Source organism: Eptesicus fuscus, chromosome 10 (assembly GCF_027574615.1).
Source record: "Eptesicus fuscus isolate TK198812 chromosome 10, DD_ASM_mEF_20220401, whole genome shotgun sequence".
NCBI classification, from domain to species: domain Eukaryota; kingdom Metazoa; phylum Chordata; class Mammalia; order Chiroptera; family Vespertilionidae; genus Eptesicus; species Eptesicus fuscus.
The window spans coordinates 24,634,598-24,662,113 of record NC_072482.1 but is presented as its reverse complement, the minus strand read 5'-3'; the positions used below and the strand labels follow the sequence as shown (position 1 = coordinate 24,662,113).

General features: G+C 47.9%; 1 protein-coding gene and 1 pseudogene across 1 annotated transcript in view; one reads left to right on the top strand and one right to left on the bottom strand.

Moving 5' to 3' along the window:
• DST (dystonin) overlaps positions 1 to 27,516 on the top strand; it is a 438,404-nt gene that overhangs the window by 5,555 nt on the left and 405,333 nt on the right. The gene's annotated exons all lie outside the window — the stretch shown is intronic.
• The window catches only part of LOC103303959 (nucleophosmin-like), a 40,688-nt pseudogene continuing 27,788 nt past the window's right edge, over positions 14,617 to 27,516 (bottom strand).

The window sequence follows — 27,516 nt, the reverse complement described above, 5'->3', positions numbered from 1 at the left end:
GCTAAGTTGAGTGCATTTTTAATGGACATTTCTTACAAAGCTGAATAGGCAACTGCTTTAGGATTTTCCAGTGATTATTCACATTCTCCTAGATGAAAGGATGGTCCACACAAACCCTATTGGCCTCATTACATTCCCAGTGTCCCTGTACCACACCATGGTAGAATGCTCAGTGAAATAACCACATTTCACAGCTTCTCATTACATTTATACTTTCATTACAAATTACCTAATTTAATGGGTTAGAAAAAAAATGAGAGTTTGTTATTTAGTTATCTTTTACAATTAGGTTATCTTTACAAATTCTTTTCCTAGAATTAAATTTCAGGTTTAAATTAATCTGTGCTAATTAAATTAGTTGTAATTTGAACACTACATATATAGTGTTCATTTAGCGTCACTCAATTATTTTTAAAATAAACACTTGCTTTTAAAATTACATACGATGTTAGATACAGGGCTAACAAAGGGTCTGAGGTATAGACCATGCCCTTGATGATTAGTTCTAGGTCACTCCCAATATCAGTGCTGAAATTTTATAGTTACTGGTTTCTTCTGTTACGGTAACTGAACTGCTGTGCTCTTTCCAACTATGAGTCACAAATGTGACTAGAACATTAGAGGCCGAGGTGTATAAGTACAGCCAATGTATTTGTACAAAATCCACAGAGGTTTATTACACCAGGGTCACCACTACCATATAATTTACCCTTTAGCTACATGGTGGCAAAACAGAATGCTGGAAGGAGTAAATAAAAGAAGGAAGGGGAAAAAACACACTTATTTTCATGTATCCAAACTAATTAAATGCGTTAGATGAATGTTGAAACAAAAGCTTTTCAGGAGAAGTTTGACTCTTTGTCTAACGATAAGGTTCAACAATGACTCTTTTGAGATTTTGATTACAAAATATAACCAGGCTGACAAAGACAAGTATTGGCTTAATGAAAGGAATACCGGAATCGAGTTCAAAAATCCTGATTTTGGGTTCCAGCCCTGCTATTAATTAACTGTGTGACTTTGGTCAAGTCTCGTAGTGTCTCCAAGACTTACGTTTGGTGCCCTTACTGGTAACGTGAAGATGATCTCTGAAGCACCTTCCAGAAGAAGCAGGCCGTGTGTCTGGTATGTGCAAAGCATCATGCTAAAAAGGCATATGTAAAACATGATTCCTGCCTTCTAGGAGCGTAAGGCAGGCAAAGATAAAAATATAATTAGCTTAAGTACAAAGTAACAAATTACATGTGCAATAGGAATGGTTGGAACAGTTCTGATGAAATAATTGCTTCTAGCCGAGGCGATCAGAGAAGGCTCCCGAGAGGAGGTGATGTTTATGCTGAAGCATGGGTTTGGGTAGTATCTAGCTACACGGAGAGAGAATGAGAGCAACACCCCCAGGCCCGCAGAATGGCATGAAAATACGCAAAGATTTAGGAAGGCACGCCTGTTTTCAGAGCTCAGAATACACCAATATGATTAGAATGAAGGGTTCTTGAAATTGCATAAAGGACTATAGCGCTGGAAATATAAGTAGGTTCCAACTACAATAAAAATAATTTTTGTATACTACTTGACAGTTGACAAAAGCCTTTGACATAACATTTGATTAGAGGGTACCTGCTATGAGCCCCCTTTTAAAAATTAAGTTTATTGGGGTGACATTGGTTAATTGGGTCATATAGGTCTCAGGTGTGGATTTCCACATTACAAGATCTGTATGCTGCACTGTGTGCCCACCACCCAAAGTCATATCACCCTCCTGTCATCAGATGAGCCCTTCCAAGAGAAGCGAGATTTGCCTATTTATTTCTCTTCTAGCACTATGGCAAGACAGCCTGATCACTCTTTTTTTCACTTTGGAGGAAAATGCCGAGTCGTGGCCTCTGCTGTAGTGTGGAGGGCCTGGGAGCATGACTCACTGTGGGACTTTCTGGTCACCCAAGGCTGCATGCACTTTTGCAGGGTACCATGTTTTCAGGTCCAACACACAAGCATCACTGGGTTTTATTTTGACTGAAGACCCCATATGTCCAGGGATTTGTGACAGCCTAATCATGTGTTCAGTGTTCATTACAAATCCTCATGCAAAGTATAATAAACTTGCAGGTATTTCATTATGTACATGGTGCCATTTTTATCAGCTATGAAATACTTTACACTTTTATAAAGTATTTGAAATGTGTCTATATTTAAACTTCTTCCTTGAAAATTCCTGTTCCACACGAATTAGTCTAAATATTTACTAGGTGTACTGGTTAGTAAGGCGGATTTTTTTCAATAGATGGAGTTACACATATGTTGATATATGTGCAATTTGATATGTATGCTGTTTTGTTGTATTGACAACAAGCTTCAAAACATCATATGTCAAATTTGCTGAAGGTGTTAACATCATAGATATTTTAATACTTTAAAATGTCGAATTTCGTGCCAAAAAAAAGAGCATTTGCGGGAAGTTTTAATTCATTATTTTGAAGAAAAGTGCTGCTGAAAGTTATTGTATACTTTGTTAAGCTTATGATGAACATGCTTCATCTCAAAATACTTGTGAACGCTGGTTTAAATGCTTTAAAAGTGATGATTTCGATGTGAAAGACAAAGAACATCCAAGTCAACCGAAAAAGTTTGAAGACCAACAATTACAAGCATTATTGGATGAGGATGTGTGTCAAACCAAAAACAACTTGCAGAAAGATTAAAGATTGCTCAGCAAACAATTTCTGATTGTTTAAAAGCAATGGGAAAGATTTGAAAGGAAGGAAAATGGGTGCCACATCAACTGAACGAAAGATAAATGGGAAACCGAAAAGTCATCAGTAAAATGTTGCTTCAACAGCATGCAAGAAAGTTTTTTTTTGCATTGAATTGTGACTGGCGATGAAAAGTGGATTTATTTTGAGAATCCCAAATGCACAAAATCATGGGTTGATCCAGGTCAACCATCAACATCAACTGCAAGGCCAAATCGATTCAGAAAGAAGACAGTGCTCTGCGTTTGGTGCGATCAGGAAGGTGTGGTGTATTATGAGCTTCTAAAACCAGGTGAAACCGTTAATACTGATTGCTACTGACAAAAAATAATCAATTTGAACCACGCTTTGATCGTGAAATGACCAGAATGTTCCAGAAGACACAGCAAAGTAATTTTGCTTCATGATGACGCACCATCACACACTTCAAAAACAGTTAAAGACATGTTAAAAGATCTTGCCTGGGAAGTATTAACCCACCTGCTATATTCACCAGACCTTGCTCCTTCAGATTACCACTTGTTACGATCGATGGCACACACACTTTCTGAGCAGCACTTCAAAACATACGAAGAAGTGGAAAATTGGTCTCTGAATGGTTTCCCTCAAAACAAGAAAAGTTCTATTGGGACAGTATACACAAATTACCTGAAAGATGGGAGAAATGTGTAGCTAGCGATGGACATTACTTTGAATAAAGCACTTTTGATGTTTCTCTTGAAATTATCGTATTTTCTTTGATTACAAAATCCGCATTATTAACCGGTACACCCTCCTCAGATCCTCTAGCCTACTTCTCCACCCTCAGCCAGTGACCTTTGTCTTTTAACTCACAGTGAGCATCAGTGCCATCAGGTAACAGCACCATGCATTTCTTACCCCTAAAAACTAAGTGGCATCTTCAACTTCCCTCCTAGTCCAATGGAAAATTTATTTGTCCTTCGTGCTAATAGTTTATGCTTATTTTGTGGAAAAATTTTTTTCATCTCTTGGGGGATGATGTTCCATTGGTCCTTCCTTCCTCTTTTATCTGCCATTGTGCCCTCTCTGTGGGCTCCTTTCCCTTATATATAAATATCATACATGCTTCCTTTTGAAAACCACAATACAAACCTCTCTATACCATCAGCTCTTCCTTTTGAAAACCATAATACAAACCTCTCTATACCATAACCTTTCAGTTTCCTGAAAAAGGTTCTTTATTTGTCACCTCCTATTCCTAAACTCTCATTCACTCCTCAGCTTCATAACCGAGCCTCTGCTGCTACTGCTATTTAAAGTCACTTAAGCCCCGCCAGGGTGACTCAGTGGTTGAGTATCGACCTATGAACCAGGAGGTCACTGTTCGACTCCCTGGGTTTCGGGCTTGATCCTCAGTGTGGGGTGTGCAGGAGGCAGCCAATCAATGATTCTTTCTCATCATTGATGTTTCTATCTCTCCTCTCCCTCTCCCTTCCTCTCTGAAATCAATGAAAACATATTAAAAAAAAACACACACATATATTTTAAAAGAAAGGATTGCCCAAAAACGTGGAAGAGTTTCAAGAAGAAATCAGTGGCCAACAGTATCAATTATGGTAAAGACTGATATATTTGATTTAGAAATTTAAAAAACATGGAGGAGCCTAAGTGACTTTATTTATTTATTTTTTAAATGTAAGCTTTCTGAAAGGCAGGGTTTTGTGTGTGTGTGTTTATTTTTTTATTTCAGAGAGGAAGGGAGAGGGAGAGAGAGATAGAAACATCAATGATGAGAGAGAATCATTGACTGGCTGCCTCCTACACACCCCACACTGGGGATCAAACCCGCAATCCGGGCATGTACCCTGACTGGGAATCGAACCATGACCTCCTGGTTCATAGGTCAATGCTCAAACACTGAGCCATGCTGGCCGGGCATAAAATATATCTTTCTTAAAAAAAAAAAAATTTATTGATTTTAGAGAGAGGAAGGGAGAGGGGAGAGAGAAACAGCAATTTTGAGAATCACTGATCAGCTGCTTCCTGCATGTCCCCCATAGGGGATGGAGCCCGCAACCTGGGCATGTGCTCTGACAGGGAATTGAACCCTGACCTCCTGGTTCATGGGTCGACACTCAACCACAGAGCCACATCAGCCAGGAGGGACAATACTTTCTTTACTCACCACCTTCCTCTTCTTTTCTGGCCATGCCTCTCTCTGTTCCTGTACAAGGTCTTCTTCCTACTTATATGTTGATTAGAGGCCCGGCGCACTAAGTTCATGCATGGTTAGGGTCCCTAGGCCTGGCCTGCGATTAGGGCCGATCTTCCCTGCTTCCCCATCCCCAATCCATACACGCTAATTTCATAAGGATCATTCTAAAATATAAATTAATTATTAAAACTTTTATCATTCATGGAGACATGCATATTCAAGTAATCTCAACATAAAATGGGTTATTAATACACAGGGATTTATATTCTCTTGTCACAAGAAGTCTAGAGCTGCTGCTGGCTTTGCTTGAGCTGCTCTGCTGTGTCATTGCTAGTGTGTTTGGGATAATCCTGGCCTTTCCCTCCTGGTTGCAGGATGGCTGGCATGGTTCCAGACATCATGCCCAAATTCCAGGAAGGAAGGAGGGGAAGGAGCAGAGCCGGCCAAGGAAGGATATTCATCAGAAACTCAAAAGCTTTGCTAGAAACCTTTCCAGTTAGATTTCGTCTTATACTTGACAGGTCAGAACTGTGTCACAAGGCCATCTTTCACACTCGAGTGAAGCTTGGCATATGAGATTTTATTTTCCATCTGCAGTAGAGGTAGACAAGAAAGAAAGGGTTGGGTAAACCATATTCCTCTCCTACTTAAAATCCTCAGTGGTGCCCTGGCAGTGTGGCAAGGTCGTTAGAGTGTCGGCTGGTACACTAAAGGGTTGCAAGTTCAATTCCTGGCCAAGGGCATGTACCTGGGTTGGGGGTTGTTGGGTTGGGGCACTTGCAGGAGGCAATCAGTACATGTGTCTCTCTCACATCCATGTTTCTCTCTCTCTCTCTCTCTCTCTCTCTCTCTCTCTCTCTCCCTCTGTCTCTCTCTCTCTCTCTCTCTCTCTCTCTCTCCCCTTGCTCCCTCCCTCCCTCCCTCCCTTCCATTCTCTCTGAAAAGCAATGGAAAAATATCCTCAGGTGAGGATTAAAAATAATAATAATAAAACCCCTCAGTGGTTTCCCACTTCCTTCAAGGTAATGAAGGACAACCTTCTTAATATAACATCAGAGAGATCCCTATACTGATGTCCTTGTGATAATTCTAACCTAACCATTTGTTCGAACTTGTAATTCTCCAAACAGACCATGACCTTTTAGGATTATTGTTTTTGTCCATGGTATTTCCAACTGGGAAAACTTCCATTCCCCTTCCTTTTCTCTGCCCACTCACAACAACAACAACAACAAAATATTTGGGCACAAAAGACTAACTCCTGTTCGTCCTTTAAAATCTGGTTCATAGCTCATCTCTTCCAGGAAACTCTTTTAGCTCACTCCTCATAATCATAATTGAGGTTGTGGATGTGTTGTGTTTTTTTTTTTTTTTTTTTTTTTTGTCTTTCCTACAAGATTGTATCTTGAAGGTAGTGTAAATCTTTAGTTTTTAGCTCAGTGTCTGGCACAGAGTGAAGCTTAGTAAATGTTCCCGGAATGAATGAATATTAAACATTTTCTACAAGTTAGCATAATTTTCAATTCCAATGGATTCTGTAACTTTCTAAATATTACTGTATCCCTCTTTTACTTAAAGGGAAAGAAACAGATGGTTTTCATTTTTTATCTCAGACATACAGTTATGCCTTGGTTAACAGCCTATGGTTACTTAGAAAATACACAGATTCAGAACTTTTAAAAAATGAGTTGAAAATATTCCCTGACATTTTTATTCATTATTGAAGAGATTTTCATCCCTTAATGTGAGAGTTTTGAACAAAACTTTTAATATTTAATGTTTTAATTTTAGTTTATAATCTGAAAAAAATCAGTGTAAGTATATTCTGAATTATCTTGTAACTAATGTACTTTATCACCAGTATTGTCACCCAATTCTAGTGCCTGAATTTATTTATTGTTTTTTTAAAATATATTTTATTGATTACAGAGAGGAAGGGAGAGGAATAGAGATAGAAACATCGATCAGCTGCCTCCTGCACACCTCCTACTGGGGATGTGCTGCAACCAAGGACATGCCCTTGACCGGAATCTGGGACCTTTCAGTCCGCAGGCTGACGCTCTATCCACTGAGCCAAATTGGTATTGCTTTAACTGTAATGATCTTATGAGAAAAGATCAGAGGCAATTTTAATGTGTAATTTATGCATTCATGCTTGGTGAGGGCCAAATGATGTGCTTTGGTAATCTTTATTAACTAGTTTTGAGAAATGCGGTGGTGAATTTAAGTAAAAAAGCATCAGAAATGCCAAATGTCAAGATTAGTAGAAAATACTATTTTATTCCTCTTAATTAAAAAACTACATATAATTTTAAAGCACAAATTATAATATTGTCTTGTGGGGTTTATAACATACATATTCTATAATATGTATTATTATAGAACTAGAGGCCTGGTGCATGAAAAGTCGTGCACTTGATGGGGTCCCTCAGCCTGGCCTGCACCCTCTTGCAGTCTGGGACCCCTCGGGGGATGTCCACCTGCTGGCTTAGGCCCACTCCCCGCGGTCGGACATCCTTAGCACTGCTGAGGAGGCAGGAGAGGCTCCAGCCACCACTGCTGCAGTCGCAGCCCTATGGGAGCACACTGACCACTTGGGGGCAGCTCCTGCATTGAGCGTCTGCTCCCTGGTGGTCAGTGCATGTCATAGCGACCCGTCATTCCTGGTCATTCTGCCTTAGGGTCAATTTGCATATTACCCTTTTATTATATAGGATATGTTATAACATACTATAATATGTATTATACAGTGAGATAAATATATACACTTGACAGCTATAGTGTAGAGAAATACAGGGAAATAAATGAACTTCATATAGATTGCAGGGTTTCTGCATTTTATATGAAGTGGTGTATTAGAGCTTGAAGAAGGCATTAGAAACAACATTATATCTATAAAATATCAGTGTATTTTAAATAATGGATATAAAATCAGAAAAAAGCAGTTTAATTTCATTTACTGTTTAGTGTTCATAAAGTTTTTTCTTTGTGAATTTTTTTTCTAATATGTAATTTACAAAGATAAGACTACTGTTCTTGAAAGTAACATTCAGACAATTCAAAGAGTCAATGATGAGGATAGGCAAAAGAATGTAGTCCTATAATTGCTGTTTAAAGAGTCTGATTTTAACCTCAATATGCATGTCACCTTGCTTATGTCCAATCATTTTCTTGTTAATAATTTTGCAGGGGAAGGATAATAGAATTGCTATTACAACATTATCTTCATAGTCTTAAATGTCAAAGTCTTTTGAACTAAGATTTGTGTGTAGACATCATATATTCCAGGAATTTTACATATTATTAGATGGAACTATTACACTCTGAGTAAATTTCTTTTATTTAGCAGTAATGAATTTTACATTTGGTTAGTTATTGACTATTTAAAAAAAAGGTTTTATTGAGCAACTACTTACTATATAGACTATACACGTTGCAGAATATTAATACTGCATAATACATAGATTATAGGCCAATTGAAAACATTATCCTCTTAAATTCCAGTTTTATTTTTTATTTATATTTATGCTACATTAAATATTAATAGACTAAACACTTCAATTAAGAGACAGAGATGATCAGAATGAATAAATAGCAAGATCTGGCTATATGCTATTTATAAAAGATGCACTTAAAGATGCAGTTAGACTGAAAGTGAATGGAAAAACATAAATGATGCAAACAATAAGCTTAAGAAGATTGTCATGGCTATATTCAAATCAGATGAAATAGATATCAAGGTAAATAGTATTAACAGAGATAACAAGGGATTTCTGTTATGCTAAAAGGGCTAATTGTTCAAGAAGACATAACCATAACTGTGTCTGTACCAAATAATAGAGCCTCAAAATGCAAAATTTAAACATTGTCAAAATTAAAAGGAGAAATAGACAATTTTGTAATTATAGTTAATGATTTTAACATCCTCTCAGCAATTGATAGAACATACACACAGAAAATCAGTAAAGATATAACCTTCAACTATCCTGACCTAAGTGATATTAATAGAATATTATACTTACATGATGCATTCACAAATACGATTATATTCTGGGCCATAAAACAAGTCACAGCAGCCCAGCTGGTGTTGCTCAGTGGTTGAGCGCAGACCTATGAATCAGAGGTCACGGTTCGATTCCCACCCAGATTACGGGCTCAATCACCAGTAGGTCACCAGTAGGGTACATGCAGGAGGCAGCAGATCAATTATTCTCTCTCATCATTGGTGTTTCTATCTCTCTCTCCCTCTCCCTTCCTCTCTTAAATCAATAAAAATATATTTAAAAAGTCACAATAAATTTAAATTTAATAGGATTGAAATCATATAGAGTATGTTCTTGATTCTTATAACAGAATCAAATTAGGAATCAATAACAATAATATATCTAGGAAAATCTCAGATATTTGGAAATGAAATAACATGCTTCTAAATATTCATGCATAAAAAATAAATCACAGGAGAAATTAGAACATATTTTGAACTGATTGATGATGAAAACACAATATTTCAAAATTGTGTGATGCAGCCAAAGCAGTGCTCCGAGCAAAACACATAGCTTTAACTGCTTATAATAGAACAGAAGAAAGCTCTAAAATCTAACAAATTTTCAACTTTAGGGGATAAAATTAGGCAAAGTAAACACAAAGTAGATGGAAGGAAATAATAGAGATAAAAGCAGACATTGATAGAATAGAGAAAAAAACATACAATAGAGAAAATTAGTAAAGCCAAAGTTGGATCTTTGAAAAGGTCAATAGAGTTTATAAATAGTAAGCGAGACTGATCGAGAAAAACACAAATCACTGGTATGACACAGGGAAGAGACATTATAATTACAGAAGCCACAGACAGTAAAAGAATAAAAGAATGTCTTATGCAACACTATGTCCAAAATTTGACAACTTAGTTGAAATGGGCAAATATCTATCTATAGTTCCCTAATTATCCATTCATTCATCCATCTAAGATCCATGCATATGTCTTAGAATTGCTCTAACTTCCAAATCTTGAATTCTAAAATAGCTCTCTTTGACACCTGCCTGTCTGCACCTCCTTATGAGCTCTTGGTGAGTTTCTTCCTTACCTGATCAGGACTGCAAGTCCTAAATCTTCCTTAGGTTTTTGGGGACAGTAGACATCAGCAAACTAGAGGTAATTCTAAAAATGACCTATGATAGATTGCAAAAATGACCACAACACTATGCAACTTCTCTCATCAGAACTCTATTTCCCCCTCTCCCTGAGACTTGCTTTGTCCAAAATAATGTGTGAGCAGAGCTACTGTAAGTTCAGAGCCTAGACATCAAGAGGCCACATGCACTCCCACTCTTGCTGTCTGCACTTCACTTCACTTACCTTTCTACTCACTATAGACCAGGCGTCCTCAAACTACGGCCCGCGGGCCACATGCGGGTGTTTTTGCCGTTTTGTTTTTTCACTTCAAAATAAGATATGTGCAGTGTGCATAGGAATTTGTTCATAGTTTTTTTTAAACTATAGTCTGGCCCTCCAACAGTCTGAGGGACAGTGAACTGGCCCCCCTGTTTAAAAAGTTTGAGGACCCCTGCTATAGACCCTTAATCAACTGCATAGAGAAGCTTTCTCCTTTATTCTCACTTTGCTCATGCAGTTAGTTGTTCTGCCACACTGACTGACAATTCCCAGACCTGAGCCCAACTCATTGGCTGCATTTACATTCTTGTGCCTAAGATACTTATCCTTAAAACCCAGTCATGTGGTTTGTGTGTTATTCAACAGCTCCTTTTTAGTGTATCAGTTAGCTTCTGCTTTGTAACAAACCACTTAAAACATTAACTATTTAGTTTACAGTTCTGGGGATTGGCAGTTTGGGCTATGCTCAGATGGCAGTTTTTCTGGTCTGAGTCAGGCTTGGCTCAACACAGCTGGAACTCTCTTACGTGCCTTTGGCCAGCTTCTGGCTGGCTCAGTTTTCCTCTGCTTGTTCTCTCCTCTTCCAGCAAGCCAACCCAAGTTTGTTCATATGTGATCAGATTCCGGTTCCAAAAGCAGCAAGAGTGGGAGTGCATGTGGCCTCTTGATGTCTAGGCTCTGAACTCACAGTAGCTCTGCTCTCACATTATTTTGGACAAAGCAAGTCTCAGGGAGTGGGGGAAATAGAGTTCTGATGAGAGAAGTTGCATAGTGTTGTGGTCATTTTTGCAATCTATCATAGGTCATTTTTAGAATTACCTCTAGTTTGCTGATGTCTACTGTCCCCAAAGCACTCATTCCCCCCGCCCCGCCCCAAAACACTCATTCTAAGCTTTCTCTATTGTTTTCCCTAGATAGTCTTTTCCAATACCTTGGCTTTTATATATATGAAAATTATGTCCACCTGAAATTTCTAGCCCTAACAATTTTTCAAAAAATTTTGAGGGATAATTTCCAGTTTTAGATTATTCTCCATCACCCCAGAATGATTTCTCATGCCTGTTTGCAGTTGTGGGAAATGTGCCTACCCCATGGCCCCACATGGCCCCACAACCACTAATCTTTTGGTGTCTAGTGAGTTGCCTTTCTGGACATTGCTTGTAAGTGGAATCATAGAATATGTATCTGGCTTCTTTCATCTAGGTTAATGATTTTGAGGTTCAGCCAGGTTGTAATATGTATCACATTGTAGCATGTATCAGTAGTTTGTTCATTTTTATTACTGAACTAGAGGTCCGGTGCATGAAAATTCATGCACTGGAGTGGGGGTCCCTCAGCCCAGCCTGCCCCCTCTCACAGTATGGGAGCCCTCAGGGGCAGGAGGCGACCTGGCGATCAAGGCGATGCCCCATAACATCTCTGCTGCTGTCACTGCTGGCAGCGCAAGCCTCGGCCGGCCCTGGTTACCTGAGCCTCAGGCAGCCCTGGGCGGGTGGGCAGCTGCCATCTGAGGCTTGCCTGTGCCTCAGGCTGGCCCTGGGTGGCTGGGGACCTGAGGGAACTGGGGGATTCTGGAGGCAGGCGGGCGGAGCAGCCGGGCCTGCCTAGGGGTGGGACTGGCCTTGCCATGTGCCTGCCGCCCCAGCAGGGCTGAGGGGACTGGGCGCTGCCATCTTGTGGCTGTGGGCACCGCCATCTTTGAGGGCATGGCAGTCAATTAGCATATTCCCTCCTTATTGGATGTGGGCACCGCCATCTTTGCGACATCGTGAGAGTTAATTAGCATATTCACTCTTTATTAGATAGGATAGTATTCCATTCTATGAATATACCACACTTGTTTATTCATTCACCAGTTGATGGACATTGGATTTCTCTCCCCAATTTTTAGCTATCTCTCTATATAAAAGCCTAAGTGACCAAACGACTGGTTGACCAGTTACTATGATGCGCACTGACCACCAGAGGGCAGACACTCAATGCAGGAGCTGCCCCTTGGTGGTCAGTGTACTTCCACAGCCAACCTCCTGCAGCCGGCCAACCTCCTGTGGTCCCTCCCTCTGGCCGGCCCCGATCGCCAGTCAGGCTGAGGTACCCCACCCATGCATGAATCTGTGCACCGGGCTTCTAGTAAATAATGCTGCTATGAATCTTTGCTTAAAATCTTTTTGTAGAGATATGTTTTCATTTATCTTGGGCAGATACCCAGAGTTGAATAATTAGCTTATATTGTAAGTTTATGTGTTTTCCAAAATGGCTGTGCAATTTAACATTCTCACCAGCAATGCATGAGGGTTCCAGTTTCTGCAAGTATTATCTTTGCTAATACTTTTTATTGTCTGTCTCTTTGATTATAGCTATTCTAGTGGGTCTAAAAGTGGTATCTCTAAGTTTTAATTTGCTTTTACCTAATGACTAATGATTTTGAGCACTTTCTTATGCGCTTATTAGCACCTAATAGATCTTCTTTGGTGAAATGTTTCAATATTTATCCATTTTAATTGAAATTAAATTCAATGTTTTTACTTTTATTAAAATGCTGAGTTTATTTCATATGTATATTTGTGTCTCCTGACCATTTCCATTTGTCTGACTTCCATTACTACTATGTCCTATCGTAGCATTCCATACATACTTAAAACCAAGCAAAGGGTGGAGTTCAATCTTTAAAAGCTAAATGGGAGAAACAAAACAAAACAAAAAAAGTAAATGGGACTATGTCAAAATAAAAAGCTTCTGCACAGCAGAAGAAACCACCATCAAAATAAAAAGGGAACCCATTGCATGGGAGAACATATTTGCCAATGATACATCTGATAAGGGGTTTATCTCCAAAAGATATAAAGTACTCATACAACTTAACAAAAGGAAGACAAACAATACAATTAAAAAAATGGGCAGAGGACCTGAATAGACACTTCTCCAGAGAGGACATACAAATGGCCAAGAGACATATGAAAAAATGCTCAAAGTCACTAATCAGAAAAATGCAAATTAAAACCACAATGAGATATCACCTCACACCTGTCAGAATAGCTACCATCAATAAATCAACAAACAAATGCTGGTGAGGATGCAGAGAAAAGGGAACACTAGTTTACTGCTGGTGGGAATGCAGATTGGTGCAGCCACTATGGAAAACTGTAGGACGTTTCTTCAAAAAATTAAAAGTGGAATTGCCTTTTGACCCAGTGATCCCACTTCTTGGAATATATCCTAAAAACCCCTAAACACCAATCAGAAAGAATATATGCACCTCTATGTTCATAGCAATGCTATTTACAACTAGAGATCCGGTGCACGACATTCGTGCACTGGGGGAGGGGTCCCTCAGCCCAGCCTGCACCCTCTCACAGTCCGAGACCCCTCGGGGGATGTCCGCTTGCTGGTGTAGACCTGCTCCTAGGCCGGTAGGCAGACATCCACCAAGGGGTCCTCAGTGCTGCCGCGGAGGTGAGAGAGGCTCCCACCACCACTGCTGCGCTTGCCAGCCGTGAGCCCAGCTTCTGGCTGAGTGGCGCTCCCCCTATAGGAGCACACTGACCACCAGTGGGCAGATCCTGCATTGAGCGTCTGCCCCATGGTGGTCAGTGTGCATCATAGCGACCGGTCGTTCTGCTGTTCGGTCGATTTGCATATTAGCCTTTTATTATATAGGATAGCTATGATTTGGAAACAACTCAAGTGCCCATCAGTAAATGAATGGATAAAAAAGCAGTGGTACATTTACACAATGGAATCCTACGCAGCTATGAAAAAGAAGGATCTTTTACCCAGTGCGCAGCATGGGTGGGCTTGGAGACTATTATGCTAAGTGTAATAAGCCAATCAAAGAAAGACAAATATCACATGATCTCACTTATTTGTTGAATCTAACTAACAAAATGAATTGACCAAAATAAGATCCAAAGCATGGAGGCATGGAACAGACTGGCATACCTCGGTGTCGGTGTCGGGGGATGAGAAGAGATAAATAACTTATATACTTATTTGCATAGCTCATGGACATAGACCATGGGCAGTGAAGGCCTGGAGTGGGGTGTAGGGGCTGGGCTAAGAGGGGTAAAAGTGGGGGGAGATATCTGTAAGAGGGGTAAAAGTGGGGGGAGATATCTGTAAGAGGGGTAAAAGTGGGTGGAGATATCTGTAATACTATCAACAATAAATATATTTATTGTTGATAGTATTACAGAGTAAAAGCTAAATGGGCATTTTGGACAACAATGGAACCTAGAAAACATTTAACAGACACAGTAGGACAAGTTCTCTCTCTACATTATAAAAAGGACAGTTAGATATCAACTGTTGTAGAAATGAAATAAGATGGAAAATTTTAACAGTTTAAATTATTTTCTTAAAGAGACTTCCTCCACTGCCGGAGATCTTGAATAGCCTCCTGGTCAGTCATCCGAAGCAATTCTCACAACTGATGGCTTCCACTTTGGGACAATACCACCTTTTTCTATACTTGTTTGCATTTTTGCTTTAATGTCATCTAGGGAGCTAGGTTTTTTCTATGTTTTAGGACTAGTTTTCTGTTTCTGACAGATTCTTGACATTTTGATCTTGGTTTTGAGCCTTTTAAATTCTGGTTTAATGTTTGTGCATTTTTGGCTGGAGTAATTCATATAGATTTCTTTATTGGAGCTTTTTCTTTAGCTTCCTCCTCATCAAAATCATCATCTTCTTCATCATCAGCATCTTCATCAGCAGCAAGTTTTCTTTTTTTCCTGTGGAAACTTGCTACCATTTCCAGGGGCAAGTCACTTTCCAGGTAAACAGAGTATCCAAAAAAAAAAAAAAAAAAAAAAAACCCAACTATATACACACTGCTTTTATAATTATCCAAAGTGTGTGTATACATTTTTTGGGATACTCTATACTTAGGACTTTCACATCCTCCTCCTCTTCATCTCTGACTTTGCATTTTCCCCCCCACATCTACTGAGTGCTGCCCATTAATTTGCACAGTCCCTGAATCACACTGCAACTGTGAGACTATATGTGTTATTTCAAAGCCCCCAGGAAAACTGAAGGCTGTATGGACATTTTCAAAGTTGCCAGTGTTACTGGAAATTGGACTGCTTTCATAATTCATTGCTTCTGCTTCAATAATGTGCAGTTCATACTTTGCATCAACCCTTAAACTGACCATTTTCGAAGATAACTTGTGCTCATTTTCATCATTATCCATCTCAAAGTGATAATTTCTGTTAGTCTTTAGTTCAAACCAAAAGGCTACCTCTGGGGTCAGAGGGAGCTCATGTCCTTGTCCATTGATTTTTTCCATGGGGTGTTGGCACACAGGTAGGTGGGAAAGAAGGCGGATGGAATAGCTGCGCAGGACAAAATCACACCAGGGCTAATCTTTGCCCATTTTTAAGTTGGGTACTGTGTCCTTTTATTGAGTTGCAAGAGTTTTTTTTATATATTCTGGATATAAGACCTTGAACATACATATAATTTACAAAGGTTTGCTTATGCTGTGGTTTGTCTTTTGATTTACTTAATGGTATCTTATTAGGTGCAAAAGTTTTAAATATTTATTAAGTCCAAGTTATCGGTTATTTTCCTTTATGGATTGTGCTTTTTTTGGTGTCATATTTAAGAATTCATTGCCTCACCCAAGGTCATGACAATTTTTCTGCTGTGTTTTTTTCTAGAAATTTTATAGGTTTGGTTCTTAATTTGATCTATGATTCATTTTGAGTTTTTCTTTATTCTTTGAGATTGTGAATTATTGGTATTATTTTTATTAAATATTTGACAGAGTTCATCAGGAAAGAAATTTGAGGTTGGTGTTTTCTTTGTGGAAGTATTTTTAGTTGTCAATTTAAAATTTAAGCATTCAATTTCTTTATATATTCCTATTCAGATATTCCATTTCTTCTTGAGTCAGTTTGGTAATTTGTGCCTTTCTAGAAATTTGTTCATCTAAATTGTCTAATTTGTTGGCCCAATAGTATTCCCATTTATGCCTTGTAATTTCTGTATGGTTGGTAGTACTTTCAGATTCCTTTTTGTTTGTTTGGTTAGAAAACTGGGGTTTTTGCTGACCTGTTCCATTGCACACTTCTGCGACTGTGCTTGTGTTCAGGACTAAGTGGGAGGAAGAAAGAGAGAGAGTATAAAGTGATGGGAGTTTGTTCCACTCTCTTGGGATCAGAGGAAGGTTTTCTCTTCCGCTGGGGCTTCTAATGTCATTGCCTGTGGGATTGCTTGAAGGCTGGGGGGCTGGGGCTTAGGAGACTCGGAGAATAACAAAGGGGGGATTTCTGCACTCTAAGTCTTAAGCATTTCCTTTCTCACTCCTCAAGCCAGAATAAGGGCGCTTCTCCGGGAGCTCTGTCTGTCTGAGCCTCAGTACCCAGCCAGTGTTGGGTTTCAGGTGCGTTGCCCTTGTTTTCAATCTGGGGGATACTGGAGGTAAATATGGCAAACTCACCACTGGTTTGGTGGTACTTCAAATTCTGGCCTTTTAAAAACTCCAAGTTCATTGCTACCGTTTACTGCTCAGAATCCTCAAATGGCTGCCTCGTGCATTCTGTTCAGTTGTGTAATTGTGTTCAGTGGGAGACATTTTACTTTATTGTCCTAGAACCATGTTGTTTTTAATTAGTCTTTCCCATCGTAAGCCCACTGCTTTTCTCTTTTTACTTAATTACTTTTTGGAAAATCTTATAGTATTTTGCCATCAAGTAAGATGATGTAGACATGTGTATTGCTGCACATAATTCATGCAATCTGAAGATTCCACTTATTTGATTATTATACAGAAGTTTTAGAAACCCAACCTCAATGCATTTTCATTTGAAAAAATTTTGTTCCTTTTCTTTCTGTCCAATATTATCCAGTTTTTTTTTCTGGACTTCCCTTCAATTTCTGAAAACCAAATAGATTGAGATTACAGAACTGCCTGCAGATTTTACAGAAAACAATATACATTTAATCATGATTGAGGCTATTTACAAAGAGAGTGGAATTCTCACATTAAAAAGGAACCCATTAATAAGTTTTAAATAACTAACTGACTAACTCTGGAGAATCATTAACAGATATTAAATAAATAAATTCCTACCACTACCCACTTTGCAGTGAGCTACGTGGAGGAGGCAGCAGGCATTTGCAAACATTTCAGAGGAATCTAGGGCAGTGGTCGGCAAACTCATTAGTCAACAGAGCCAAATAATAAACAGTACAACGATTGAAATTTCTTGTGAGAGCCAAATTTTTTAAACTTAAACTTCTAATGCCACTTCTTCAAAATAGACTCACCCAGGCCGTGGTATTTTGTGGAAGAGCCACATTCAAGGGGCCGAAGAGCCGCATGTGGCTCGCGAGCCGCAGTTTGCTGACCACGGACCTAGAGTATAGTTGCCTCTTGTATTGAAAGGTACTATACGGTGCCCCAAAGGAATCCCAAATATATTTGGAAAGACTTGGTGACATTGTCTAGCTTTTTATTTTTTATTTATTTATTTTTTTTATGTTGTTTTTTTTTTTTTTTTTTTTTTTTTTTTAAATTTCTTTATTGATTAAGGTGTCACATATTTGTCCTCATCCCCCCATTCCCATCCCACCCCTCTCCCCACGCATGCCCCAATCCCCTGTTGAACTTAACCGTTGGATAGGCTTATATGCATGCATACAGGTCCTTTGGTTGAACTCTCCCCCTCCCCCCACCCTCCCCCTACCCTCCCCTATCCTCCCTCTGAGGCCCGATAGTCCGATCGATGCCTCCTTGCTTCTGGTTCTGTTCTTGTTCCTCAGTCTATGTTGTTCATCATTTCCCCTAGATTAGCGAGATCATATGTCACTAGATATATACTAATAAGCACTGAATGTGAGACGAGCAATAATAGTTATGCTGACAGGCAAATGAATCAGTCTGTAGCGAGCTTCCCCCTGGACCAACAGTTCTTTTGAGACTCAATTTCAATGTCCAGTAGTTCCTTATGTGTACATGTCAGCACTGACCCCCCAGCTCTGGATGGTGGACAAATGGCGGTAACGGAGGTCCGACTCCCTCTGGTTTGGTCTCGGCCGAACCCAGGGGCACGGCGTCACCCGGACTAAGGGGCACGTGGCCTCACCCATACCCAAGGGGCGCGTGGTCTCACCCGGGCCTGGGACCCAGCCTCACCCGGATGGATCCAGGGGCACACGGCCTCACCCGGACCCAGGCTCTGGCTTCACCCGGACCCAGGGACACTTGGCCTCTCCCAGACCCAGGGCCACTTGGGCTCACCCGGGCCTAGGTGCACGAGGCCTCATCTGGATCCAGGGACACATGGTCGCACCCGGACCCAGGGACGCTTGGCCTCTCCCAGACCCAGGGCCACTTGGGCTCACCCGGACCTAGGTGCACGAGGCCTCATCTGGATCCAGGGACACATGGTCTCACCCGGACCCAGGGACGCTTGGCCTCTCCCAGACCCAGGGCCACTTGGGCTCACCCGGGCCTAGGTGCACGAGGCCTCACCCGGATCCAGGGACACATGGTCTCACCCGGACACAGGGACGCTTGGCCTCTCCCAGACCCAGGGCCACTTGAGCTCACCCGGGCCTAGGTGCACGAGGCCTCATCCGGATCCAGGGACACATGGTCGCACCCGGACCCAGGGACGCTTGGCCTCTCCCAGACCCAGGGCCACTTGGGCTCACCCGGGCCTAGGTGCACGAGGCCTCATCTGGATCCAGGAACACAAGGTCTCACCCGGACCCAGGGACGCTTGGCCTCTCCCAGACCCAGGGCCACTTGGGCTCACCCGGACCTAGGTGCACGAGGCCTCATCTGGATCCAGGGACACATGGTCGCACCCGGACCCAGGGACGCTTGGCCTCTCCCAGACCCAGGGCCACTTGGGCTCACCCGGGCCTAGGTGCACGAGGCCTCACCCGGATCCAGGGACACATGGTCTCACCCGGACACAGGGACGCTTGGCCTCTCCCAGACCCAGGGCCACTTGGGCTCACCCGGACCTAGGTGCACGAGGCCTCATCTGGATCCAGGGACACATGGTCTCACCCGGACCCAGGGACGCTTGGCCTCTCCCAGACCCAGGGCCACTTGGGCTCACCCGGACCTAGGTGCACGAGGCCTCATCCGGATCCAGGGACACATGGTCGCACCCGGACCCAGGGATGCTTGGCCTCTCCCAGACCCAGGGCCACTTGGGCTCACCCGGGCCTAGGTGCACGAGGCCTCATCTGGATCCAGGGACACATGGTCTCACCCGGACCCAGGGACGCTTGGCCTCTCCCAGACCCAGGGCCACTTGGGCTCACCCGGGCCTAGGTGCACGATGCCTCACCCGGATCCAGGGACACATGGTCTCACCCGGACACAGGGACGCTTGGCCTCTCCTAGACCCAGGGCCACTTGGGCTCACCCGGGCCTAGGTGCACGAGGCCTCACCCGGATCCAGGGACGCATGGTCTCACCCGGACCCAGGGACACTTGGCCTCTCCCAGACCCAGGGCCACTTGGGCTCACCCGGGCCTAGGTGCACGAGGCCTCATCCGGATCCAGGGACTCATGGTCTCACCCGGACCCAGGGACGCTTGGCCTCTCCCAGACCCAGGGCCACTTGGGCTCACCCGGGCCTAGGTGCACGAGGCCTCACCCGGATCCAGGGACACATGGTCTCACCCGGACCCAGGGACGCTTGGCCTCTCCCAGACCCAGGGCCACTTGGGCTCACCCGGACCTAGGTGCACGAGGCCTCATCTGGATCCAGGGACACATGGTCTCACCCGGACCCAGGGACGCTTGGCCTCTCCCAGACCCAGGGCCACTTGGGCTCACCCGGGCCTAGGTGCACGAGGCCTCACCCGGATCCAGGGACACATGGTCTCACCTGGACCCAGGGGCGCTTGGTCTTTTCCAGACCCAGGGGCACGTGGCCTCACCCGGGCCTAGGTGCTCGAGGCCTCACCCGGATCCAGGGACACATGGTCTCACCCGGACCCAGGGACGCTTGGCCTCTCCCAGACCCAGGGCCACTTGGGCTCACCCGGGCCTAGGTGCACGAGGCCTCATCTGGATCCAGGGACACATGGTCTCACCCGGACCCAGGGACGCTTGGCCTCTCCCAGACCCAGGGCCACTTGGGCTCACCCGGGCCTAGGTGCACGAGGCCTCACCCGTATCCAGGGACACATGGTCTCACCCGGACACAGGGATGCTTGGCCTCTCCCAGACCCAGGGCCACTTGGGCTCACCCGGGCCTAGGTGCACGAGGCCTCACCCGGATCCAGGGACACATGGTCTCACCCGGACCCAGGGACGCTTGGCCTCTCCCAGACCCAGGGCCACTTGGGCTCACCCGGGCCTAGGTTCACGAGGCCTCACCCGATCCAGGGACACATGGTCTCACCTGGACCCAGGGATGTTTGGCCTCTCCCAGACCCAGGGCCACTTGGGCTCACCCAGGCCTAGATGCGCGAGGCCTCACCTGGATCTATGGACCCCTGGCCTCACTCGGACCCAGGGGAGCGCGGCCTCCCCCAGACCCAGGGCCACTTGGGCTCACCCGGGCCTAGGTGCACGAGGCCTCACCCGGATCCAGGGACTCATGGTCTCACCCGGACCCAGGGACGCTTGGCCTCTCCCAGACCCAGGGCCACTTGGGCTCACCCGGGCCTAGGTGCACGAGGCCTCACCCGGATCCAGGGACACATGGTCTCACCCGGACCCAGGGACGCTTGGCCTCTCCCAGACCCAGGGCCACTTGGGCTCACCCGGACCTAGGTGCACGAGGCCTCATCTGGATCCAGGGACACATGGTCTCACCCGGACCCAGGGACGCTTGGCCTCTCCCAGACCCAGGGCCACTTGGGCTCACCCGGGCCTAGGTGCACGAGGCCTCACCCGGATCCAGGGACACATGGTCTCACCTGGACCCAGGGGCGCTTGGTCTTTTCCAGACCCAGGGGCACGTGGCCTCACCCGGGCCTAGGTGCTCGAGGCCTCACCCGGATCCAGGGACACATGGTCTCACCCGGACCCAGGGACGCTTGGCCTCTCCCAGACCCAGGGCCACTTGGGCTCACCCGGGCCTAGGTGCACGAGGCCTCATCTGGATCCAGGGACACATGGTCTCACCCGGACCCAGGGACGCTTGGCCTCTCCCAGACCCAGGGCCACTTGGGCTCACCCGGGCCTAGTTGCACGAGGCCTCACCCGTATCCAGGGACACATGGTCTCACCCGGACACAGGGATGCTTGGCCTCTCCCAGACCCAGGGCCACTTGGGCTCACCCGGGCCTAGGTGCACGAGGCCTCACCCGGATCCAGGGACACATGGTCTCACCCGGACCCAGGGACGCTTGGCCTCTCCCAGACCCAGGGCCACTTGGGCTCACCCGGGCCTAGGTTCACGAGGCCTCACCCGATCCAGGGACACATGGTCTCACCTGGACCCAGGGATGTTTGGCCTCTCCCAGACCCAGGGCCACTTGGGCTCACCCAGGCCTAGATGCGCGAGGCCTCACCTGGATCTATGGACCCCTGGCCTCACTCGGACCCAGGGGAGCGCGGCCTCCCCCAGACCCAGGGGCGCTTGGCACCTCCGCAAGAGTCCCGCCTCTCCCCGCAGGCATCTGGGTCTCCCACGGGTCCCCAGAAGCTGGATTTCAGTGTGATGGAGAGCTAATCTCCCCTAGGTTTGGAACAAAAGCCCCTTTCCCCCGCCACCAACCAGACCCACGCGCCTCCACATCTCATCCCCTCCGATTTCGCTGGTTTCCTCTTCCCTCTTAGCTATAAATCTACCATTCAGCCATCTCTCCTGTAGTTCTGGATGGCAGAGGCTCTGTCCTCCATTCGTGCCCCTGAAATTGCTGTGCGCGGTGGAGTTCGCAGTTCCTTTGTTTAACTTAGCCGCCTTCTTGATTCTCCTCTGTCAAAATGGCTTAAAGGGCTTGAATGTAAGATGAGAACTCCTAAGAATCCTCCAAATCGGTGTTGGCGGCCTCCGGGGCCTCGAGGATCTCACTGCGCAGTTCGGCCAGGTCGGTGGCGCGGATGCGCCCCTCCTGCAGAAAGATGGTCTCTTCCTTCACAGAGAGCCGCTGCGCCGAGTCCGCGGCCGCCGCCACAGCAGCTGCTGCGGCGCCCACGAGCCCATGGCCCCGGCTGCGGTGCTGACTGAGAGGAGCAGCCGCCCGGTCTGGGGAGACGCGAGCAGCAGTCGCCACCCTCACTAGTCCATGTTCCAGTTGTATTTCCGAAACTGCCATGTGAGGCAACACATCAGCCTTCACCTCCGCCGTCATCTTTTTCGAATTCCCCAATTTGTTCTTCTTAATTCCTTGAATTCAGTCAACTCTACTGAGGTCTAGTGGCGCCGGGAGGTGCACGGAGAGGGCGCCCGGGCCTCCGTCCGTTGTGCGGGGCGCGCGGCCCGCGGAACCAGGCGCGCGGGGGCCTCGCGGCGGGGATGGGCGCTGGGCGGCCGCCGGGCTCCGGGCGCCGCTGCCGCCGCGGCGTCCCCAGTGCCCCGGGCCGGGCGGCCTGCGGGGGCGGCGCAGTTGCGAAACTGAGTGAGTATCTACAGTTAAGTCTTGATTGTTGTTGGTGTCACTAGGAGGAATTGTCCTCCAGGCCAATTGTCCATGAGGACCCTCTTTGTCTATATAGGAAGAGTTGCTGTGCAGGAGACATGAGGCTCCTGTGTCTGTGTCCCTCTGTATTCCTTGCAAACACCTCTGAGAGAAACGCGCCCTGGAGTTTCGCCCGCTGCCTGGAACTGGGTTTCAATGTAGTTGGAACTGGGTCTCAGCGCAGTCTGGCGCCTTTGTCTCCTTCCCAGCAGGGCCATTCAGTGGCGCAGGCAACAGTCCCTCCTCTGCGCGCCCTCCCGTGTGCGCCTCTGGAGCCGCCGCTCCTCTGTGCCTCTGCCCCACAGGCCAAATTCATTCCCCCAGCATGTGCCTGGCTTCCCAGGGTTTCGCCCGGAACTGGGGTTCAGTGCAGTCGGAACTGGGGTTCAGCACGGTCCGGAGCCCTTGTCTCCTTCCCGCTAGGGCAGTTCAGTGGCGCAGGCAACAGTCCGTCCTTTGCGCCCCTTCCTGCGCGCGCCTCTGGAGCTCTGCCTTCCGCCGCTCCTCTGTGCCTGCGCCCCACAGCCCAGATTCATTCCCCCAGCCTGCGCCTGGCTTCCCAGGGTTTCGCCCGGAACGGGGTTCAGTGCAGTCGGAGCCGGCGCTCAGCGCAATCCGGAGCCTTTATCTCCTTCCTGCCAGTGAACGCCGGCCAGGCCGTCAGCCGCCCCTTCCTCTCCGGCTCCATCCTCCCCGCAGGCGCGCGTGCTCGTGTCTCCGTCCGTTTCTCCATACCTCAGGCTTTTGCGGCTCCCCCGACTGTCCCCGTGGCCTTCTCCTTCTCCCCAGCTGTGGGCATTTCAGTCCGCCAGCTTTCCTGTGGTTCTGGACGATGACCGTTCTGACCTCTAGTTGTATTTTTGAAATTGTTGTGCCCGGCTGCGGGTTAGGTGTTTAACCTATGGCGCCATCTTGGTTTCTGCTCCATTGTCTAGCTTTTTAAAAGTGATGCAGTGTGGCCAAATGGGAGAAACCAAGATGGCGGCATAGGTGAAACACCTAACCCGCAGCCGGGCACAACAATTTCAAAGGCACAACTAGAGGTCAGAACGGACATCGTCCAGAGCCACAGGAGAGCTGGCGGACTGAAATGCCCACAGATGGGGGGAAGGAGAAGGCCACGGGGACAATCGGGGGAGCCGTAAAAGCCTGAGGTATGGAGAAACTGGCGGAGACACGAGCACGCGCGCCTGCGGGGAGGATGGAGCCGGAGAGGAGGGGGCGGCTGACGGCCTGGCCGGCGTTCACTGGCAGGAAGGAGATAAAGGCTCCGGAGTGCGCTAAGCGCCGGCTCCGACTGCACTGAGCGCCAGTTCCGGGCGAAACCCTGGGAAGCCAGGCGCAGGCTGGGGGAATGAATCTGGGCTGTGGGGCGCAGGCACAGAGGAGCGGCGGAAGGCAGAGCTCCAGAGGCGCGCACGGGAAGGGGCGCAAAGGACGGACTGTTGCCTGCGCCACTGAACTGCCCTAGCGGGAAGGAGACATAAGCTCAGGACCGTGCTGAACCCCAGTTCCGACTGCACTGAACCCCAGTTCCGGGCGAATCCCTGTGAAGCCAGGCGCACGCTGGGGGAATGAATTTGGGCTGTGGTGGCGGAGGCACCGAGAAGCGGCGGCTCCAGACGCGCGCACTGGAAGGTGCGCAGAGGACGAACTTTTGCCTGCGCCACTGGGTGGCCCTGCTGGGAAGGAGACAGGGACGCCAGACTGCGCTGAGACCCAGTTCCAACTGCACTGAAGCCCAGTTCCAGGCGAGAATCTGGGAGTCCAGATTCATTAGGGGAGGGACTGGACTGTTTGGCAGTGGGCGAAACTCCAGGGCGCGTTTCTCTCAGAGGTGTTTGCAAGGAATACAGAGGGACACAGACACAGGAGCCTCATAGGGCGGGGCTGACAGGAAGCCAAGGTTGTAGGCTCCACCCTGTAGCTCCGCCCCAGCCAAGCTGAGCAGAAGCTTTTTCCTGCTGAGTGCCTCAGGTAGTGGCTGACCCACACTGCATTGGAGACCCAGAAACGAGGGCATCTAGTGGTTGGTGGGAGATGACACCAGATTTCAATCACTCGCATAAGGGAGGCATTCTAGAGGCAGACTCAGTGAGCGCCAAGGCATTGCTGCATCAAGACCCGGCCCACAAACATGTCTCCTGCACAGCAACTCTTCCTATATAGACAAAGAGGGTCCTCACAGCCAATTGGCCTGGAGGACAATTCCTCCCAGTGACACCAACAACAATCAAGACTTAACTGTACAAAGGAGGACCAAGATGGAGACATAGGGCGGCAGCCTGATCGTTGCCTACCACAACAATATTGAGACTACGACGGGAGAGCAGAGCAGACACCAGCCAGAAAGACCGGGGGGCTGGCTGAGCAGACGCTCTACAACTAGAATAAAAGAGAGGGGTACGCAGGATGATGCTGATGCCGGTGACCCAAAGTCCACACTTTAAGAACTATGGCTCAGGCGACACAATGGTGGCCAGGAACGTGCTCGGCGCAGTTCCCCCGGCGGTCTCCGGCTGAGGGGACGGCTCCACTCGCTGCCGAGCACGGACAGACGAGCCCCTGGGAGACATGGGGTGGGAGACTCCGTGCTTGCTAACCTCCGAGTCCTTCAAGAATCTCAATGCCCCGAAGTGGCCAGGTGCGCACGCTCAGCGACTGGCCACCGTTGCAGACCCAAGGGCCGACGCAGCGACACCGGACCAGCCCACCGCCGGGTACCGGGCACACCGGAGCCTTGCCGAGCCCGCCGCCCAACGAGTTCTGCGGCAGCCGCCCTGGAGCTCTGAGAAAATGACCGAAGGAATTGCTGAGAGGGAATTGACCAACAGGAATTGGGATCAAGAAGACGAAACCCCGCTGAGACCCGAGTCCAGGCGAGCCTGCGAGCCTCTGGGCTCAGATGTGGTCACACGCCTCTGGGTCTAGGTGAGGCCTCACGCCCCTGGGTTTGGGTGAGGCCACGCGCCCCTGGGGCCAGGTGAAGCTGGATTCCGGGTTCGGGTGAGGCCATGTGCCCCTGGGTCCGGGTGAATCTGAACCCTGGGTCCGGGTGAGGCCGTGGGCCCCTGGATCCGGGTAAGGCTGGGTCCCGAGTACGGGTGAGGCCGTGAGCCCCTGGATCCGGGTGAGACCACGCGACCAGGGGTCTGAGAGAGGTAACGCGCCCCTGGGTCCGGGTGGCTTCGTGCACCTAGGTCCAGGTGAGGCCACGTGCCCCTGGGTCTGAGAGAGGCCACGCACCCCTAGGTCCGGGCGAGACCATGTGTCCCTGGATCCGGGTGGGGCCTCGTGCACCTAGGCCCGGGTGGGGCAGCGTGCCCCTGGGTCCGGGGGAGGCCAGGCGTCCCTGGGTCCGGGTGAGACCGTGTGTCCCTGGATCCGGGTGAGGCCTCGTGCGCCTAGGCCCGGGTGAGGCCACGTGCCCCTGGGTCTGGGGGAGGCCAGGCGTCCCTGGGTCCGGGTGAGACCGTGTGTCCCTGGATCCGGGTGAGACCTCGTGCACCTAGGCATGGGTGAGGTCACGTGCCCCGGGGTCTGAGAGGCCAAGCGTCCCTGGGTCCAGGTGAGACCGTGTGTCCCTGGATCCGGGTGAGGCCGCGTGCACCTAGGCCCGGGTGAGCCCAAGTGGCCCTGGGTCTGGGAGAGGCCAAGCGTCCCTGGGTCCGGGTGAGACCCTGTGTCCCAGGATCCGGGTGAGGCCTCGTGCACCTAGGCCCGGGTGAGCCCAAGTGGCCCTGGGTCTGGGAGAGGCCAGGCGTCCCTCGGTCCGGGTGAGACCATGTGTCCCTGGATCCGGGTGAGGCCTCGTGCACCTAGGCCCGGGTGAGCCCAAGTGGCCCTGGGTCTGGGAGAGGCCAAGCGTCCCTCGGTTCGGGTGAGACCATGTGTCCCTGGATCCGGGTGAGGCCGCATGCACCTAGGCCCGGGTGAGCCCAAGTGGCCCTGGGTCTGGGAGAGGCCAAGCGTCCCTGGGTCCGGGTGCGACCATGTGTCCCTGGATCCGGGTGAGGCCTCGTGCACCTAGGCCCGGGTGAGCCCAAGTGGCCCTGGGTCTGGGAGAGGCCAAGCGTCCCTGGGTCCGGGTGAGACCATGTGTCCCTGGATCCGGGTGAGGCCGCGTGCACCTAGGCCCGGGTGAGCCCAAGTGGCCCTGGGTCTGGGAGAGGCCAAGCGTCCCTGGGTCCGGGTGCGACCATGTGTCCCTGGATCCGGATGAGGCCTCGTGCACCTAGGCCCGGGTGAGCCCAAGTGGCCCTGGGTCTGGGAGAGGCCAAGCGTCCCTCGGTCCGGGTGAGACCATGTGTCCCTGGATCCGGGTGAGGCCTCGTGCACCTAGGCCCGGGTGAGCCCAAGTGGCCCTGGGTCTGGGAGAGGCCAAGCATCCCTGGGTCCGGGTGAGACCATGTGTCCCTGGATCCGGGTGAGGCCGCGTGCACCTAGGCCCGGGTGAGCCCAAGTGGCCCTGGGTCTGGGAGAGGCCAAGCGTCCCTGGGTCCGGGTGCGACCATGTGTCCCTGGATCCGGGTGAGGCCTTGTGCACCTAGGCCCGGGTGAGCCCAAGTGGCCCTGGGTCTGGGAGAGGCCAA